A 21452-nucleotide genomic window follows, 5' to 3' on the forward strand; every position below is an offset into this window, starting at 1 on the left:
ATGTTTTGTTAAAATACAATTTCCGAGGTTGTTTACAGAATTTTAATGTATTTTTATAAATTATATCTCTTGTAAAGAACAGATTAGATGAAAACCAAAATGTTAAAAATCCAAGATTTCTTACCCTTTAGTAAGGAATTTTAAATCGCTTGTGTTTACTATAAAAAATATGATCTGACTTGGTCTTCTTTGTTTCACGCTTTAAATAATGTTTTGTTCTATTTTAACTATTTTGTCTTCTTTATAAAAGAGCTTACTTTCTATTTGTTCTGCAATGATTTGGAAAGTAGATAATCATTTTAAAAATTACTAGTTGTTCATTTATTGTGTTAATAAATCTTATTAAATCAATATTTAATTCCAAATTTGAAAACAAAACAGTAACTTAAGCATTCCACTTATGGAAGATGAAGAGTTTAACTATTTTGCCTTCCCTATTCCACTTCCCTTATTCTGGTCTCTATTTTGGGATCAGAAATCCCATTTGAAAAATTAGATCTTCACTTTCTAGATTTCTTTGACTGCTTTTGTTTCCAAAGTTATAGCAATCATTTAGCCTTTGTGAGATCAAGAGTTTCCTCCACTATGTGATTACTATCTGGTTCCAACAAACCTCATGCTGGCAAGACGGATGGTGAGCTGCCAAAATAAGGAGGCCTAAATGCACATCCTGAGAGCCAGAAAACTCAGGCAACGAGGGTAAATAAGGAGGAGAACTTCACTGGGTAAACACCTCAGCTAGAGATGTCTCTTCATGGCACATACTTGGGAGGACTGACTGCCTTTTGAGGCTGTGGGATGGGACAGGGAAACACAGTTAGATATTAGAATCCATTCCTTTTACACAGCCACGTTATTTTTTAAAATTTTATTGGAGTATAGTTGATTTATAATGTTGTGTTTCAGGTGTACAGCAAAGTGATTCAGTTATACATACACTCATTCTTTTTCAGATTCTTTTCTCATATAGGTTATCACAGAATATTGAGTAGAGTTCCCTGTGCTATACAGTAGGTGCTTGTTGTTTATCTATCGTATATATATTAGTGTATGTATATTAATCCCAAGGTCCTGATTTATCCCTCCCCCACCGTGTTTCCCCTCTGGTAACCATAACTTTGCTTTTCATATCTAAGTCTGTTTCTGTTTTGTACATAAGTTCATTTGTATCACTTTTTAAAATTAGATTCCACATATGAGTGATATCATATGATATGTCTTTCTCTGACTTACTTCACTTAAGTAAGTGAATAATGGTAATCTCTAGGTCCATCCATGTTGCTGCAAATGGCAATATTTCACTCTTTTTCATGGCTGAGTGGTATTCCATTGTATATATGTACCACATCTTCTTTATCCATTCCTCAGGCAATGGACATTTAGGTTGTTTCCATGTCTTGGCTATCGTCAATAGAGCTGCTATGAACATTAGTTATAGTTTTGTCCTGATATATGCCCAGGAGTGGGATTGCTGGATCATAGGGCAACTCTATTTTTAGTTTTTTGAGGAACCACCATACTGTTCTCCATAGTGGCTGCAGCAATTGACATTCCCACTAACAGTGTAGGTGGGTTTCCTTTTCTCCACACCCTCTCCAGCATTTATTGTTTGTAGACTTTTTGATGATGGCCATTCTGACCGGCGTGAGGTGATACCTCACGGTAGTTTTGATTTGCATTTCTCTGATAATTAGTGATGTTCAACATCTTTTCATGTGCTTTTTGGCCATCTGTAGGTTTTCTTTGGAGAAATGTCTGTTTAGGTCTTCTGCCCATTTTTTGATTGGGCTGTTTGTTTTTTTGATATTGAGCTGTATGAGCTGTTTGTATATTTTGGAGATTAATCCTTTGTCAGTTGCTTCATTTGAAAGTATTTTCTCCCATTCTGAGGACTGTGTTTTCATCATCTTTATGGTTTCCTTTGCTGTGCAAAAACTTTTAAGTTTAATTAGGTCCCGTTTCTTTATTTTTGTTTTTATTCTCATTACTCGAGGAGGTGGGTCAAAAAGATCTTGCTGCAATTTATGTCAAAGAGTGTTCTGTCTATGTTTTCCTCTAACAGTTTTAGTGTCTGCCCTTACATTTAGGTCTTTAATCCATTTTGAGTTTATTTTTGTGTATGGTGTTCAGGAGTGTTCTAATTTCATTCTTTTACATGTAGCCAGTTTTCCAAGCACCACTTATTGAAGAGGCTGTTATCACTCCATTATATATTCTGGCCTCCTTTGTCATAGATTAGGTGACCATATGTGCATGGGTTTACCTCTGGGCTTTCTATCCTGTTCGATTGATCTAAATTTCTGTTTTTTTGCCAGAACCATACTGTTTTGATTACTATCATTTTGTAGTATAGTCTGAGGTCAAAGAGCCTGATTCCTCCAGCTCCATTTTTCTTTCTCAAGATTGCTTCAGATATTCAGGGACTTCTGTGTTTCCAAACAAATTAAAAAAATTTTTTTCTTCTGGTTCTGTGAAAAATGCCATTGGTAATTTTATAGGAATTGCATTGAATCTGTAGATTGCCTTGGGTAGTATAGTCATTTTGACAGTATTGATACTTCCAATCCAAGAAAATGGTATATCTTTTCATATGTTTGTGTCATCTTCTATTTTTTTCAACAGCAACTTATAGTTTTCTGTGTACAGCTCTTTTGCCTCCTTAGGTAGGTTGATTCCTAGGTATTTTATTCCTTTTTTTTTAAATGTTTATTTATTTATTTATTTATTTTCTAATTAGTCATTCACTTTATACACATCAGTGTATACATGTCAATCCCAATCTCCCAATTCATCACACCACAAGCCCCACCCCCCACCACTTTCCCCCCTTGGTGTCCATACGTTTGTTCTCTACTTCTGTTTCTCAATTTCTGCCCTGCAAACCGGTTCATCTGTACCATTTTCTAGGTTCCACATATAAGCATTAATATATGATATTTGTTTTTCTCTTTCTGACTCACTCCACTCTGTATGACAGTCTCTAGATGCATCCACATCTCTACAAATGACCCAATTTCGTTCCTTTTTATGGCTGAGTAATATTCCATCGCATATATGTACCACAACTTCTTTATCCATTCGTCTGTTGATGGGCATTTAGGTTGCTTCCATGACCTGGCTATTGTAAGTAGTGCTGCAATGAAGATTGGGGTGCGTGTGTCTTTTTGAATGATGGTTTTCTCTGGGTATATGCCCAGTAGTGGGATTGCTGGGTCATATGGTAATTCTATTTTTAGTTCTCTAAGGAAACTCCATACTGCTCTCCATAATGGCTGTATCAATTTACATTCCCACCAACAGTGCAAGAGGGTTCCCTTTTCTCCACACCCTCTCCAGCATTTGTTGTTTGTAGATTTTCTGATGATGCCCATTCTAACTGGTGTGAGGTGATACCTCATTGTAGTTTTGATTTGCATTTCTCTAATAATTAGTGATGTTGAGCAGCTTTTCGTGTGCTTCTTGGCCATCTGTATGTCTTCTTTGGAGAAATGTCTATTTAGGTCTTCTGCCCATTTTTGGATTGGGTTGTTCGTTTTTTTAATATGGAGCTGCATGAGCTGTTTATATATTTTGGAGATTATTCCTTTGTCCAATGATTCATTTGTAAATATTTTCTCCCATTTTGAGGGTTGTCTTTTCATCTTGTTTAGGGTTCCCTTTGCTGTCCAAAAGCTTTGAAGTTTCATTAGGTCCCATTTGTTTATTTTTGTTTTATTTCTATTACTCTAGGAGGTGGATCAAAAAAGATCTTGCTGTGTTTTATGTCAAAGAGTGTTCTTCCTATGTCTTCCTCTAAGAGATTTACAGTGCTGGGTCTTACATTTAGGTCTCTAATCTATTTAGAGTTTATTTTTGTGTATGGTGTTAGGGAGTATTCTAATTTCATTCTTTTACATGTAGCTGTCCAGTTTCCCCAGCACCACTTACGGAAGAGACTGTCTTTTCTCCATTGTATATCCTTACCTCCTTTGTCATAGATTAGTTGACCATAGGTGCATGGGTTTATCTCTTGGCTTTCTCTCCTGTTCCATTGATCTATATTTCTGTTTTTGTGCCAGTACCATACTGTCTTGATTACTGTAGCTTTGTAGTATAGTCTGGAGTCAGGGAGTCTGATTCCTCCAGCTCCGATTTTTTTTCCCTCAAGACTGCTTTGGCTATTCGGGGCCTTTTGTGTCTCCATACAAATTTTAAGATTTTTGGTTCTAGTTCTGTAAAAAATGCCATTGGTAATTTGATAGGGATTGCATTGAATCTGTAGATTGCTTTGGGTAGTATAGTCGTTTTCACAATATTGATTCTTCCAATCCAAGAACATGGTATATCTCTCCATCTGTTGGTATCATCTTTAATTTCTTTCATCAGTGTCTTATAGTTTTCTGCATACAGGTCTTTTGTCTCCCTAGGTAGGTTTATTCCTAGGTATTTTATTCTTTTTGTTGCAGTGGTAAATGGGAGTGTTTCCTTAATTTCTCTTTCAGATTTTTCATCATTAGTGTATAGGAATACAAGAGATTTCTGTGCATTAATGTTGTATCCTGCAACTTTACCAAATTCATTGATTAGCTCTAGTAGTTTTCTGGTGGCATCTTTAGGATTCTCAATGTATAGTATGTCATCTGCAAACAGTGACAGTTTTGCTTCTTCTTTTCCAATTTGTTTTCCTTTTATTTCTTTTTCTTCTCTGATTGCCGTGGCTAGGACTCCCAAAACTATGTTGAATAATAGTGGTGAGAGTGGACATCCTTGTCTCCTTCCTGATCTTAGAGGAAATGCTTTCAGTTTTTCACCATTGAGAATGATGTTTGCTGTGGGTTTGTCCTATATGGCCTTTATTATGTTGAGGTAGGTTCCCTCTATGCCCACTTTCTGGAGAGTTTTTATCATAAATGGGTGTTGAATTCTGTCAAAAGCTTTTTCTGCATCTATTGCGATGATCATATGGTTTTTATTTTTCAATTTGTTAATATGGTGTATCACATTGATTGATTTGCATATATTGAAGAATCCTTGTATCTCTGGGATAAATCCCACTTGATCATGGTGTATGATCCTTTTAATGTGTTGTTGGCTTCTGTTTGCTAGTATTTTGTTGAGGATTTTTGCATCTATATTCATCAGTGATATTGGTCTGTAATTTTCTTTTTTTGCAGTATCGTTGTCTGGGTTTGGTATCAGGGTGATGGTGGCCTCATAGAATGAGTTTGGGAGTTTTCCTTCCTCTGCAATTTTTTGGAAGAATTTGAGAAGGATGGGTGTTAGCTCTTCTCTAAATGTTTGATAGAATTCACTTGTGAATCCATCTGGTCCTAGACTTTTGCTTGTTGGAAGATTTTTAACCAGAGTTTCAATTTCATTACTTGTGATTGGTCTGTTCATATTTTCCATTTTTTCCTGGTTCAGTCTTGGAACATTATACCTTTCTAAGAATTTGTCCATTTCTTCCAGGTTGTCCATTTTATTGGTTTAGAGTTGCTTGTAGTAGTCTCTTAGGATGCTTTGTGTTTCTGCAGTGTCTGTTGTTACTTGTCCTTTTTCATTTCTAATTTTATTGATTTGAGTCCTCTCCCTCTTTTTCTTGATGAGTCTGGCTAATGGTTTATCAATTTTGTTTATCTTCTCAAAGAACCAGCTTTTAGTTTTATTGATCTTTGCTATTGTTTTCTTTGTTTCTATTTCATTTATTTCTTCTCTGATCTTTATGATTTCTTTCCTTCTGCTAACTTTGGGTTTTGTTTGTTCTTCTTTCTCTAGTTCCTTTAGGTGTAAGGTTAGATTGTTTACTTGAGATTTTTCTTGTTTCTTTAGGCTTGTATACCTATAAACTTCCCTCTTAGAACTGCTTTTGCTCCATCCCATAGGTTTTGGATCATCGTGTTTTCATTGCCATTTGTCTCTAGGTATTTTTTGACTTCCTCTTTGATTTCTTCAGTGATCTCTTGGTTATTTAGTAACGTATTGTTTAGCCTCCATGTGTTTGTGTTTTTTACATTTTTATCCCTGTAATTCATTTCTAATCTCATAGCGTTGTGGTCAGAAAAGATCCTCGATATGATTTCAATTTTCTTAAATTTACTGAGGCTTGATTTGTGACCCACCCAAGATGTGATCTATCCTGGAGAATGTTCCGTGCGCACTTGAGAAGAAAGTGTAATCTGCTGTTTTTGGATGGAATGTCCTATAATTATCAATTAAATCTATCTGGTCTATTGTGTCATTTAAAGCTTGTTTCCTTATTTATTTTCATTTTGGATGATCTGTCCATTGGTGCAAGTGAGGTGTTAAGGTCCCCCACTATTATTGTGTTACTGTCAATTTCCTCTTTTATAGCTGTTAGCAGTTGCCTTATGTATTGAGATGCTCCTATGTTGGGTGCATATATATTTATAATTGTTATACCTTCTTCTTGGATTGATCCCTTGATGATTATGTAGTGTCCTTCCTTGTGTCTTGTAACATTCTTCATTTTAAAGTCTGTTTTATCTGATATGAGTATAGCTAATCCAGCTTTCTTTTGATTTCCATTTGCATGGAATATCTTTTTCCACCCCCTCACTTTCAGTCTGTATGTGTCCCTAGGTCTGAAGTGGGTCTCTTGTAGACAGAATGTATATGGTTCTTGTTTTTGTATCCATTCAGCAAGCCTGTGTCTTTTGGTTGGAGCATTTAATCCATTCACGTTTAAGGTAATTATAGATACGTATGTTCCTATTACCATTTTCTTAATTTGGGGAGTTGGTTTGTTTTTGTAGGTCCTTTTCTTCTCTTGTGTTTCCCACTTAGAGAAATTCCTTTAGCATTTGTTTTAGAGCTGGCTTGGTGGTGCTGAATTCTCTTAGCTTTTGTTTATCTGTAAAGCTTTTGATTTCTCCATCGAATCTGAATGAGATCCTTGCTGGGTAGAGTAATCTTGGTTGTAGCTTCTTCCCTTTCATCACTTTAAGTATATCATGTCACTCCCTTCTGGCTTGTACAGTTTTTCCTGAGAAATCAGCTGTTAACCTTATGGGAGTTCCCTTGTATGTTATTTGTCATTTTTCCCTTGCTGCTTTCAGTAGTTTTTCTTTGTCTTTAATTTTTGCCAGTTTGATTACTATGTGTCTTGGCGTGTTTCTCCTTGGATTTATCCTGTATGGGACTCTCTGCGCTTCCTGGACTTGGGTGGCTATTTCCTTTCCCATGTTAGGGAAATTTTCGACTATAATCTCTTCAAATATTTTCTCAAGTCCTTCCTCTCTGTCTTCTCCTTCTGGGACCCCTATAATGCGAATGTTGTTGTGTTTAATGTTGTCCGAGAGGTCTCTTAGGCTGTCTTCATTTCTTTTCATTCTCTTTTCTTTATTCTGTTCCGCAGCAGTGAATTCCACCATTCTGTCTTCCAGTTCGCTTATCCGTTCTTCTGCCTCAGTTATTCTGCTATTGATTCCTTCTAATGTATTTTTCATTTCACTTATTGTATTGTTCATCTCTGTTTGTTGGTTCTTTAATTCTTCTAGATCTTTGTTAAACATTTCTTGCATCTTCTAGATCTTTGCCTCCATTCTTTTTCCGAGGTCCTGGATCATCTTCACTATCATTATTCTGAATTCTTTTTCTGGAAGATTGCCAATCTCCATTTCATTTAGTTGTTTTTCTGGGGTTTTATCTTGTTCCTTCATCTGGTACATAGCCCTCTGCCTTTTCATCTTGTCTATCTTTCTGTGAATGTGGTTTTTGTTCCACAGGCTGCAGGATTGTAGTTTTTCTTGCTTCTGCTGTCTGCCCTCTAGTGGATGAGGCTATCTAAGAGGTTTGTGGAAGTTTCCTGATGGGAGGCACTGGTGGTTGGTAGAGCTGGCTGTTGCTCTGGTGGGCAGAGCTTAGTAAAACTTAAATCTGCTTGACTGCTGATGGGTGGGGCTGGGTTCCCTCCCTGTTTGTTGTTTGGCCTGAGGCGACCCAACACGGGAGCTTATCTGGGCTCTTTGGTGGGGCTAATGGCAGACTCTGGGGCGCTCATGCTGAGGAGTACTTCCCAGAACTTCTGCTGCCAGTGTCCTTGTCCCTCAGTGAGCCACAGCTGCCCCCCGCCTCTGCAGGTGACCCTCCAACACTAGCAGGTAGGTCTGGCTCAGTCTCCTATGGGGTCACTGCTCCTTTCCCTGGGTCCCGATGCACACACTACTTTGTGCGTGCCCTGCAAGAGTGGAGTCTCTGTTTCCCCCAATCCTGCCATAGTTCTGCAATCAAATCCCACTAGGCTTCAAAGTCTGATTCTCTAGGAATTCCTCCTCCTGTTGCCAGGCCCCCAGGTTGGGAAGCCTGACATGTGGCTCAGAACCTTCACTCCAGTGGGTGGACTTCTGTGGTATCTATTTTATTCTTTTTGATGCAGTGGTAAATGATATTGTTTCCTTAATTTCTCTTTCTGAGCTTTCATTGTTAGTGTATAGAAATGCAACAGTTTTCTGTCTATTAATTCTGTATCCTACAACTTTACCAGAGTCGTTGATGAGCTGTAATAGTTTTCTGGTAGCATCTTGAGGATTTTCTATGTATAGTATGATGTCATCTGCAAACAGTGACAGTTTTGCTTCTTCTTTTCCAATATGGATTCCATATGTTTCTTTTTCTTCTCTGATTGCCGCGGCTAGGACTTCCAAAACTACGTTGAATAAAAGTGGGGAGAGTGGACATCCTTGTCCTTTTCCTGATCTTAGAGAAAATGCTTTCAGCTTTTCACCACTGAGTATGACATTAACTGTGGGTTTGTCATATATGGCCTTTATTATGTTGAGGTAGGTTCCCTCTATGCCTACTTTCTGGAGAATTTTTATCATAAATGAATGTTGAATTTTGTCAAAAGCTTTTTCTGCATCTATTGAGATGATCGTATGATTTTAATTCTTCAGTTTGTTAATGTAGTGTATCACAGTGATTGATTTGCAGATATTGAAAAATTCTTGCATCACTTGGATAAATCCCACTTGATCCTGTTGTATGATCCTTTTAATGTGTTGTTTGATTTGGTTTGCTAGTATTTTGCTGAGGATTTTTGCATCTACGTTCATCAGTGATATTGGTCTGTAATTTTCTTTTTTTGTCGTATGTTTGTCTGGTTTTGGTATCAGGGTGATGGTGGCCTCATAGAATGAGTTTGGGAGTGTTCCTTCTTCTGCAATTATTTGGAATAGCTTCAAAAGGATAGGTGTTAACTCTTCTCTAAATGTTTGATTGAATTTTCCTGTGAAGTCGTCTGGTCCTGGACTTTTGTTTGTTTGTGGTTTTTGTAAATCACAGATTCAATTTGAGTACTCGTAATTGGTCTGTTCGTGTTATCTTTTTCTTCCTGGTTCGGTCTTGGGAGATTGTAACTTTCTAAAAATTTGTCCCTTTCTTCTAGGTTGTCCATTTTATTGGCATATAGTTGCTTGTAGTAGTGTCTTATGATCCTTTGTATTTCTGTGGTGTTGGTTGTAACTTCTTTTTCATTTCTAACTTTATTGATTTGGCCCTCTCCTTTTTTTCCTTGATGTGTCTGGCTAAAGGTTTATCAATTTTGTTTATCTTTTCAAAGAACCAGCTTTTAGTTTCATTGATCTTTTCTACTAATTTTTTTTTTAGTCTCTAATTTATTTCTGCTCTGATCTTTATGATTTCTTTCCTTCTACTAACTTTGGGTTTTGTTGTCGTTCTTTCTCTAGTTGCTTTAGATGTAATGTCAAGTTGTTCAAAATTTTTCCTGTGTCCTGAAGTAAGCTTGTATTGCTATAAACTTCTCTCATAGAGCTGCTTTTGCTGCATCCCATAAGTTTTGGATCATTGCATTTTCAATTTAGTTTGTCTCGAGCTATATTTGACTTCCTCTTTGCCTTCTTCAGTGATCCATTGGTTATTTAGTAGCATTTTGTTTAGCCTCCACATGTTTGTGTTTTTTTAGGTTTTTTTCTTGTAGTTGATTTCCAGCCTCATAGCATTGTGGTTGAAAAGATGCTTGATACAATTTCAGTTTTCTTAAATTTACTGAGGCTTGCTTTGTGGCCCAGCATGTGATCTGTCCTGGAGAATGTTCCCTGTGCACTTGAAAAGAATGTGTATTCTGCTGCTTTCGGATGGAATGCTCTATAGACATCAATTAAGTCCATCTGGTCTAATGTATCATTTAAGGACTGTGTTTCCTTATTGATTTTCTGTATGGAGGATCTGTCCACTGATATAAATGGGGTGTTACTGTGAATCTTTCCTTTTATGTCTGTTAACATTTACCTTATATATTGAGGTGCTCCTATGTTGGGTGCATATGTGTTTACAATTGTTCTATCTTTTTCTTGGATTGATCCCTTGATCATTATGTAGTGTCCTTCTTTGTCTTTTGTAACAGTCTGTTTTAAAGTCTGTTTTTTTGATATGAGTATTACTACTTCAGCTTTCTTTTGATTTTCATTTGAATGGAATACACATTTCCATCCCCTCACTTTCAGTCTGTATGTGTCCCTAGATCTGAAGTGAGTCTCTTGTAGACAGCATATATGGGTCTTGTTTTTGTTTCCATTTAACCAGCCTGTGTCTTTGGTTGGAACATTTAACCCATTTACATTTAAGGTGATTATCAATATGTATGTTCTTATTGCCATTTTGTTAACTGTTTAGAATTTGTTTTTGTAGGTCTTTTTTTCCTTTCCTCTTTTGTTCTCTTGTGATTTAATTACTTTAGGGTCGTGTTTGGATTCCTTTCTTATTTGTGTGTATATCTATTATAGATTTTTGGTTTGCAGTTACCATGACCTTTACCAGTCTATATATATATGTGATTGTTTTAAGTTGATGATCTCTTAATTTCAAATGCACTTCAAATATCCTGCATTTGTACTCTCCTCCTCTCATGATTATTGCTTTAGATATCATATTAGTGTGTGGATGATTTCCTACTTTTATGTGTGCCTTTCTGGTGAGCTTTCCCATTCATATGTTTTTTGGTTTCTAGTTGTGGCCTTCTCTTTTCCACATAGAGAAGTGCCTTTAGCATTTGTTGTAGAGCTGGTTTGGTGGTGCTGAATTCTTTTAGCTTTCGCTTGTCTGCAAAGCTTTCAATTTCTCTGTCAAATCTGAATGACAGCCTTGCTAGGTAGAGTATTCTAGGTTGCAGGTTTTTCCCTTTCATCACTTTAACTATATGGTACCATTCCCTTCTGGCCTGCAGAGTTTCTGTTGAAAAATCAGCTGATAACCTTATGGGGATTCCCTTGTATGTTATTTGTTGTTTTCCCCTCATTGTTTTTAATGTTTTCTCTTTATCTTTAATTATTGTCAATTTGATTACTATGTGTCTCTGTGTGTTCCAACTTGGGTTGATCCTCTGTGGTACTCTCTGTGCTTCCTGGACTTGTGTGACTGCTTCCTTTCCCATGTTAAGGATGTTGTCAGGTATTATCTCTTCAAATATCTTCTCAGGCCCTTCCTCTCTCTCTGCTCCCTCTGGGACTGCTATAATGTGAATGGTGTTGTGTTTAATTTTTTCCCAGAGGTCTCTTAAACTGTTCTCATTTCTTTTTCTTCTTTTTTCTTTATGCTGTTCTGTGGCAGTGATTTCCACAACTCTGTCTTCCAGATCACTTAATCATTCTTCTGCCTCACTTATTCTGCTATTGCTTCCTTCTAGTGTATGTTTCATTTCAGTTATTGTATTATTCAACTATTTTTTGTTGTTCTTTTTTTCTAATTCTTTGTTTAAAAACTTCTTGTAACTTCTTGCTCTATGCATCCATTCTTTTCCTGAGTTCTTGGATCATCTTTACAATCATTACTCTGCACTCTTTCTTGGGTAGATTGCCTATCTTCATGTCACTTAGTTGTTCTTCTGGGGTTTTTTTTATTCCTTCGTCTGGGACATATTCCTCTGCTGTCTCATTTTATCTAAACTTCTATTTGTATTGTTACGTTTGTGGAAAGTTATGATTCTTGACCTTGGAAAAGTGGCCCTCTGTAGGGGATGTCCTGTGTCCCAGCAGTACACTCCCCTCTTGTCACCCAACGGCCAGGGGCCAGCTGGTCCCAGGGTAGGTTCTGACCTGTGTTTGGAGACTCAGTTCCACAGACTGTGGGACTGTATCTTTCTTGCTTCTGGTGTCTACCTGCTGGTGGGTGAGGCTGATCTAGAGGCTTGTGCAGGCTTCCTGGTGGGAGAGGCCGGTAACTTCCTGCTGGTGAGTGGAGTTGTGTCTTGGCCCTCTGGGGGGCAGGACCCTGTTAAGGGACTTGTCTAGAGGTGGCTCTGGGCTCAGGAAGTCTTTAGGCAGCCTGTCAATGGGTGGAGCTGTGTTCCCACCCTGTTGGTTGTTTGGCCTGAGGCATCCCATCACTGGAGCCTGCAGGCTGTTGGCTGGGGCAGGTCTTGGGTCTGATGTCCCCAGAAAGATGTCTGCCTTCAGATGAGTACTCCTGGATATGTTTGTCATCAGCTTTTATGTCCCAAAAGAGAGCCACAGCCATCCCCTGCCTCCCCAGGAGACCCTCCAAGACCAGCAGGTAAGTCTGGCCCAGGCTCCTATGAAGTCACTGCTTTTGGCCTGGGTCCCAGTGAGCACAAGACCTTGTGTGCATCCTCCAAGAGTGGAGCCTCTGTTTCCCCCTGTCCTGTGGCACTCCTGTGATCAAGATCTGTTGGCCTTCAAAGTCATATGCTCTGGGGGCTCCTTCTCCTGATGCCAGACCACAAGGCTGGGGAGGCTGACATGGGGCTCAGCACTCTCACTCACAAAGGAGAACTTCTGTGATATAATTATTCTCCAGTTTGTGGGTCGCCCCCTGTGGGGTATGGGAGTTGATTACATTGCCAGTGCACCCCTCCTACCATCCATCTCTTTGTAATTTATTCTTTATCTTTGGATGTAGAATAAGTTTTTTGCTAGGTCCCAGTCTTTTTATCAATGATTTTTCGGCAGTTAGTTGTGATTTTGGTGTTCTTGTGGGAGAATGTAAGCTCAAGGTCTTCTGTTCCACCATCTTGTCTTCTCAATCCACTATGTGTTTTTCTGTCCTTCTACTAAAGGCAAAGTGTACCTCCCCACATTGTGACTTGGGCTCAGCCATGTGACTTGATTTGGTTAACAGAATGTGGGCTAAAATCTCAGTGAGCCAGTTCCTATGTCTTAAGAGGCATCGTATGTCTTCACTTGCTCCCTTCTGCTTTTCATCTTTCCATAAGAAGAGCGTCCCCAGAACCTCAGAACTCACACCTATCAAGCAAATCAGAGCCCGACCTGCAGCAAACAGGTAAACTTATCTATACACACAGCATAAAGCAGAGGTACCCAGTCAAACACAGTCTACATCAGGGGGTGGCAAACTGGCCCAGGAGTCAAATCCAGCCTTTTGTTTGTTTTTGTATGACTCACAGCAAAGAATGGTTTTTGCATTTTTAAAGAGTTCTTAAGTAAAAAAGAAGTCTGTGACAGAAACCATATATGGATTGCAAAGTCTAACATGTTTACTCTCTGACATCTAAAAAGAAAAAGTTTGCTGACTCTTGATCTAGATTACCACCATCCAGCCAACCAGCAGAACATGAGTGATCCCCTCTGAGATCAGCAGAGCTGCCCCTGCCAACTTCCAGTCATGAAAGAAGTAGGTGCTTGTAATTATTTTGCAGCATTATTGTGATGAAAGCTAAGTGATAGAAATGAAAACATGCATGGTCCCTCCCTTCATGGAGCTTGCTTACTGGTTAACGAGACAGAGCATTATTAAATAATGATAGGAAGAAATACACAAATACCCATTTTGATCAATGTTTTGAACAGAGATATGTGAGACTGGAGGTTTGAAAATGGAAAGTGGGTGTTTAAAATAGTCTCTGAGAAAATAGAGAAATGATTAGCAATGCATAGTAGGATTGGTGGTTAGTGCTGAAGGTCCAATAGGTGATCATGAATTTAGAATAATACACATCTGTCCTGTATCCCATTGTTTATCTGTTTTAGGGGGTGGGTAAATGGTCTAAAACACATTACTGGTTTCATCCAGGATTGGGTTTTACAACTAGGGTGTGATAACAGAGCCCTAAGCTACAGGAACTTAGTGTATTGCCAAGAGTTATTAACATGAGAATAGAATCCAAACCCCAAGAAGAAAACTGATGAATTGAGACCTTGTTAAGAGGTCAGTAGCTTAAAGGTACTGAAGAATTTAAACACCAGGTTGAATAAGTGCAGCTCACAATGAAGCCAAAAAACAAGAGTTTATAGTCAGAACACGTTTTACATTGATGACTGTTGAACACTCATTTCACAAACTTACTTAGTCATAAACATTCCCCTTTCTTTTCCTCCCTTCCTTCCTTCCTTCTCCTCCCTTCCTTCCTTCCTTCTCCTCCCTTCTTTCTTTCTTTTCTCACTTTCCCTTTCTTTCTGAACATTACAGGACAATATTTCTTGGAAGAATTTTTTTGTTTATGTGAAATATGAATTTATGGCTTTCTTTATATTCAACTATGCCTCCCTAAGAGTTTTCCCTGGTTTAATTATCGGAGATTTAAAATACATATTAGTATATTAAATCCTAAGAAGCCCTCAGGAAAAAATCTTGTAAAACTTTAACTCAGCATTTCACAGACTTTTTTGACTACCAAAATCTTCTACTGCCCATTAATATCCTGCTGAGGAAAACATTTTAGTAAACAATGGGGTCAGCTAATCAATTGTATTAATGTATCTGAGAAATAGTGTATCAACAGGAGGAAAAAGGAATTCATGGAATCAAAAAAAGGAGCCCTAGAACAATTAAGTCACTGATTCACGCACTTAACAGTTTCTGAGTGCTTGCTACCTGCCACCATAGAACACAACAAATACAACACTGCCTTTACCTACGATCTAATTAGAGAGACAGAGACACAACTAACTAGATGAAGAGCTGCCACACAGAATGGTGAGTACTTATAAAGGTCTATACTGAGTTCTCTTAAGGAAGAGGACCTGCATCTCTACTGGACTTGGTGGTTGGGTTAAGAGGGGTTGAATGAAAGTTAAGAAAATGCTTTATAGGAGGAGGTAAAACTTGAATTGGCCTGCCATATCTGTAATTTACTTTAAAATTCTTCAACACAGGGTAATACTAATCGCAAGTTAGTTTAAGTTTCAATTTTGGGGCCAATCAGATTTGGTGAGAACGCTCACTCCAGAGGTAGAGTTTAGTAGAAAGGCCAACTCCAGAGGTGGTACCAAAAGTCTTCCATTATCCAGATCTTGATCAAGATTGTAGGCTTAGCATAGCAAATATATTTTTATTGCTGAATTTACTGGGTTTTATTATCATGAGAAATATGAGAAAGAAAGAAGCTCTTATTGGTAAAATCAAATGTATTCAAGATTGGCTAAAACATGTTAGAGACACTCCCCATCATTCTGTGAGTGGGATCTGAAGTGTTTACTCTCTGGAATCAAGCTTCCAATACCCTCCCATAGAAATCCTGTATGCAGCCATTGTTAGAAAGATTTTCCATCTCATTCATCTCAGGCCTTTTTATCTACTACCCAGATCAACCAAAAAGAAACCTGTGCAAGGCCAAATCATGTAGGGTCAGTGCCTAACTAACTCTGTAAAGATGCAGAGGCATGAAACAGCTTTATAAATTCAAGGAACACTAAGTGGTTTCACACAGAATGAAGGTGTAAGTGAATCTAAAGAGGAAGATTAGCATTATCCAGGGAAAACTGAGCCTTAATCACATACGGAGATACAATATTTTTTTTAGAATGGCAATGGACACATCAGATTACAGTAGCCTGATAAAAACACCCATTTAGACAATCCCACTGATTTCCTTTGCTTTGATTATATGTTGGTTTCTCATATAGATTATATTAAGGTGAGTGAATGTACTAACCAGCTAATGCAATTATTGAGGTCCCTTTGGAAGTCATATTACTCAGTAAAATGGAAGGCATTGCCATTCTGGTATATGCTCACTCTCTTTGGGGAGGTTAATATCAAACATTCCATTGAGTCTGGTCAATTCTACCTGCACTCAAAGAATCAAGTTTCTACACACGCAAAGCAGAGGGTCAGAACCTTGGCTATTGTGCCTCCATTGCCCTGTGAGACTCACCCTGAGTTCCGTGATACCCCTGGCCCCCAAACCCACAAATATCTCCTGCTCTTATGGTAACAGTTAGAGAAATGGAAAATGTGGGAGATTTTATAGAGACTGCTGAGATTTGGGTGGTGAAATGTGAGAAGTTTGTACAGTCTGTTAGCAATAAAAGTCAATCTGCAAAAATTGTAGTAACTGGGATGAAATATTTGTGTCCTTTGTACTTTACATATACTTAAAATGGAGAATCAGTTTCTAAAAAGATTCATGTCTTGCCTTTTTACAACTATTTTGCTAAAAAGATTCATGTCTTGCCTTTTTACAACTATTTTGCTATTATAAACACACCAACTGCACTTTCATCCTGCAAAGGGTGAGAGGAGGGTATGAACCGGAGTGGATGCAATCTGAGAGGACGTCCAGAGAGGTGATGTACACAGAAAGTAGCAGTGGAAAAGTGCATGCAAATTTATTTTAAAAATAGAAAGATTACCTTGAAATAAAATATTTCAAGGGATGTGATTAGTTCTCCTGTTGCTTTAGGTGTCAGTTTACAACTAATAAAAATAATACTAATGTTCACAAATTATCCAGGGATTCAAGTCTTCTTGGAAATCTCTGTAGAGCCTAGTGCAGAGGTCTCAAAGTGTGATCAGGGACGCTTTCTGCAAAAGTATTTTCATTAAAATACTAAGACTTCCTTTGCCTTTTTTTGTTCACTCCTGAGAAGATAGTGGAGTCTTCCAGAAACTACCTCCTGTATACTATCGCAACACAGTGAATGCAGAAGCAGGTATTAAAATGAACAGTTTTCTACTAAACTTGATAGTAAGGAGATTTGCAAAAGTTGAAACACCACCACTCTTTTTGTAATTTCTTTTGTTTGTTTTGGAAAATAGTTATTTTTCATGGAAATATGTTGCTTGTAGTAAACCCTAATGGGCTTATTTTTATTCTTTTAAAATAAACAGGATAGGGGGAGGAGACAAGATGGTGGAGTAGAAGGACTTAAGCTCACCTCTTCTCACAAAAACACCAAAATCACAACTAATTGCTGAACAACCATCAGTAAAAAAGACTGGAACCTACCAAAAAAGATATTCTACATCCAAAGACAAAGAAGAAGCCATGCAAAATGGTAGGAGGGGCACTTCTGTGATATAATAAAATCCCATACCTGCCAGGTGGGTGACCTACAAACTGGAAAATAATTATGTCACAGAGGTTCTCCCACAGGATTGAACTGAGCCCCATGTCAGGCTCCCCAGCCTGGGGGTCTGGCATTGGGAAGAGGAGCCCCCAGAGCATGTGGCATTGAAGGTCAGTGGGGCTTGAGTGCAGGAGCTGCACAGGACTGATGGAAACAGAGACGCCACTCTTGGAGGGTTCACACAAGGTTTCACATGCACTGGGACCCAGACCCAGGGCAAAGCAGTGACTCCATAGGAGCCCGGGCCAGACCTACCTGTGGATCTCAGAGAGTCTTGAGGAGGCAGAGGTTGGCTGTGGCTCAATGTGGGGGCAAGGACCTGGCGGTGGAAGCCTCAGGGTAATATTTGTCAGCGTTACCTCTCCCGAGGGTTGCCGTTTTGGAACCAAGACTTGGCCCCATCCAACAGGGAGCAGGCTCCAGTGCTGGGTTGCCTCAAGCCAAACAACCAACAGAGTGGGAACACAGCCGGACCCATCGGCAGACAGGCTGCCTGAATTCGTCCTGAGTGCACAGCCACAGCTAAACACACTGCTTGACATGGCCCTACCCACCAGAGGGACAAGACCCAGCTCCACACCTGTGGGCAGACAACAGTTCCTCCCACCAGGAAGATTGAACAAGTCTCTGGACCAACCTCACCCACCAGGGGTCAGATACCAGAAGCAAGAGGAACTACAAACCTGCAGCCTGAGAAACAGAAACCACAAACAAACACAGAGTTAGAAAAGATGAGACAGTAGAGAAATATGTCCTCAATGAAGGACCAAAAGATAAAACTCTAGAAGAACAACTAAGTGACATGGAGATAGGCAATCTGCCTGAAAAAGGATTCAGAGTAATGATAGTAAAGATGATCCAAGGATGTAGGCACAGATCAAGAAATTATAAGAAGTGTTTAACAAAGAACTAGAAGATCTAACGAACAAACAGAGATAAACAGTACAGTAACTGAAATGAAAAATACACTAGAAGAAATCAATAACCGAATAAGTGAGGCAGAAGAATGAATAAGTGAGCTGGAATAGAGACTGGTGGAAATTACTGCCACAGAACAGCATAAAGAAAAAAGAATAAAAAACAAATGAAGACAGTTTAAGAGACCTCTGTGATAATGTCAAATGCAACAACATTCACATTATAGGGGTCCCAGAAGGAGAAGAGAGAGAGAAAGGGCCTGAGAAGATATTTGAGGAGACAATAACTGAAAACTTCCCTAACATGGGAAAGGAAGCAGTAACACAACTCCAGGAAGCACAGAGTACTGTACAGGATCAACCCAAGTTGGAACACACAGAGACACATAGTATTCAAATTGACAATAATTAAAGATAAAGAGAAAACATTAAAAGCCATGAGGGAAAAGCAACAAATAACATACAAGGGAATCCCCATAAGGTTATCAGCTGATTTTTCAACAGAAACTCTTCAGGCAAGAAGTGAGAGGCACAATATACTTAAAGTGATGAAAGGGAAAAACCCACAACCAAGAATACTCTACCCAGCAAGGCTGTCAGTCATTCAGATTTGACAGAGAAATCAAAAACTTTCCAGACAAGCAAAAGCTAAAAGAATTCAGCACCACCAAACCAGCTCTACAACAAATGCTAAAGGAACTTCTCTAGGTGGAAAAGGCCATGACTAGAAACAAGAAAATTATTAATGGGAAACCTCACTAGAAAGGCAAACATAAGGGAAATCAATCAATCATCCACACTCAAATATGATATCTAAACGATCAGTTGTCAGAAGAGGAGAGTACAAATGCAAGATATTGGAAATGCATTTGAAATTAAGAGACTAGTAACTTAATCTTGTGTATATATATAGACTGCTATATCAAAACCTTATGGTAACCACAACCCAAAAATCTACAATAGATACACTCACAAAAAAGAAAAGGCAATCCAAACCCAACACTAAATCTAGTTATCAAGTCACAAGAAAAGAGAACAAAAGAGGAAGGGAAGAAAAAGACCTACAAAAACAAATTCCAAACAATTAACAAAATGGTGATAAGAACATACATATGGTTAGATAGCTGCATCCACCAGAGGGCAGACAGCAGAAGCAAGAAGAACTACAATCCTGCAGCCTGTGGAACAAAAACCACATTCATAGAAAGACAGAGAAGGTGAAAAGGCAGAGGGCTATATACCAGATGAAGGAACAAGATAAAACCCCAGAAAAACAACTAAATGAAATGGAGATTGGCAATCTTCCAGAAAAAGAATTCAGAATAATGATAGTGAAGATGATCCAGGACCTCAGAAAAGAAATGGAGGCAAAGATTGAGAAAATGCAAGAAATGTTTAACAAAGACCTACAAGAATTAAAGAACAAACAGAGATGAACAATACAATAACTGAAATGAAAACTACACTAGAAGGAATCAATAGCAGAATAACTGAGGCAGAAGAACAGATAAGTGACCTGGAAGACAGAATGGCAGAATTCACTGCTGCGGAACAGAATAAAGAAAAAAGAATGAAAAGAAATGAAGACAGCCTTAGAGACCTCTGGGACATTAAACGCAACAACATTCGCATTATAGGGGTCCCAGAAGGAGAAGAGAGAGAGAAAGGACCAGAGAAAATATTTGAAGAGATTATAGTCGAAAATTTCCCTAACATGGGAAAGGAAATAGCCACCCAAGTCCAGGAAGTGCAGAGAGTCCCATATAGGATAAACCCAAGGAGAAACACGCCAAGACACATAGTAATCAAACTGGCAAAAATTAAAGACAAAGAAAAATTATTGAAAGCAGCAAGGTAAAAATGACAAATAACATACAAGGGAACTCCCATAAGGTTAACAGCTGATTTCTCAGCAGAAACTCTACAAGCCAGAAGGGAGTGGCATGACATATTTAAAGTGATGAAAGGGAAGAAGCTACAACCAAGATTACTCTACCCAGCAAGGATCTCATTCAGATTCGATGGAGAAATCAAAAGCTTTACAGACAAACAAAAGCTAAGAGAATTCAGCACCACCAAGCCAGCTCTAAAACAAATGCTAAAGGAATTTCTCTAAGTGGGAAACACAAGACAAGAAAAGGACCTACAAAAACAAACCAACCCCCAAAATTAAGAAAATGGTAATAGGAACATACGTATCGATAATTACCTTAAACATGAATGGATTAAATGCTCCAACCAAAAGACACAGGCTTACTGAATGGATACAAAAACAAGAACCATATATATGCTGTCTACAAGAGACCCACTTCAGACCTAGGGATACATACAGACTGAAAGTGAGGGGGTGGAAAAAGATTCCATGCAAATGGAAATCAAAAGAAAGCTGGATTAGCTATACTCATATCAGATAAAATAGACTTTAAAATAAAGAATGTTACAAGACACAAGGAAGGACACTACATAATCAATCATCAAGGGATCAATCCAAGAAGAAGATATAACGATTATAAATATATATGCACCCAACATAGGAGCATCTCAATACATAAGGCAACTGCTAACAGCTATAAAAGAGGAAATTGACAGTAACACAATAATAGTGGGGGACCTTAACACCTCACTTGCACCAATGGACAGATCATCCAAAATGAAAATAAATAAGGAAACAAGCTTTAAATGACACAATAGACGAGATAGATTTAATTGATAATTATAGGACATTCCATCCAAAAACAGCAGATTACACTTTCTTCTCAAGTGCGCACGGAACATTCTCCAGGATAGATCACATCTTGGGTCACAAATCAAGCCTCAGTAAATTTAAGAAAATTGAAATCATATCGAGGATCTTTTCTGACCACAGCGCTATGAGATTAGAAATGAATTACAGGGATAAAAACGTAAAAAACACAAACACATGGAGGCTAAACAATACGTTACTAAATAACCAAGAGATCGCTGAAGAAATCAAAGAGGAAGTCAAAAAATACCTAGAGACAAATGGCAATGAAAACACGATGATCCAAAACCTATGGGATAGAGCAAAAGCAGTTCTAAGAGGGAAGTTTATAGGTATACAAGCCTAAAGAAACAAGAAAAATCTCAAGTAAACAATCTAACCTTACACCTAAAGGAACTAGAGAAAGAAGAACAAACAAAACCCAAAGTTAGCAGAAGGAAAGAAATCATAAAGATCAGAGCAGAAATAAATGAAATAGAAACAAAGAAAACAATAGCAAAGATCAATAAAACT

At 38.3% G+C, this 21452-nt stretch overlaps 1 protein-coding gene and 1 long non-coding RNA gene across 10 annotated transcripts in view; both read right to left on the reverse strand.

Annotated features, from left to right (window-relative positions):
• The window catches only part of NKAIN2 (sodium/potassium transporting ATPase interacting 2), a gene marked incomplete at its 3' end in the record, with an annotated part of 998865 nt that overhangs the window by 226892 nt on the left and 750521 nt on the right, over positions 1–21452 (reverse strand). The window lies entirely within an intron of this gene.
• On the reverse strand, positions 14308–20642 carry LOC309667015. The gene is made up of 2 exons (XR_014267477.1): positions 16385–20642; positions 14308–16345 (listed from the first exon to the last, which is right to left on the reverse strand). It is a non-coding gene; the product is annotated as an uncharacterized lncRNA (long non-coding RNA).

The sequence above is a fragment of the Balaenoptera physalus genome, assembly GCF_965194825.1.
Source record: "Balaenoptera physalus genome assembly, chromosome: 9".
Lineage (NCBI taxonomy): Eukaryota > Metazoa > Chordata > Mammalia > Artiodactyla > Balaenopteridae > Balaenoptera > Balaenoptera physalus.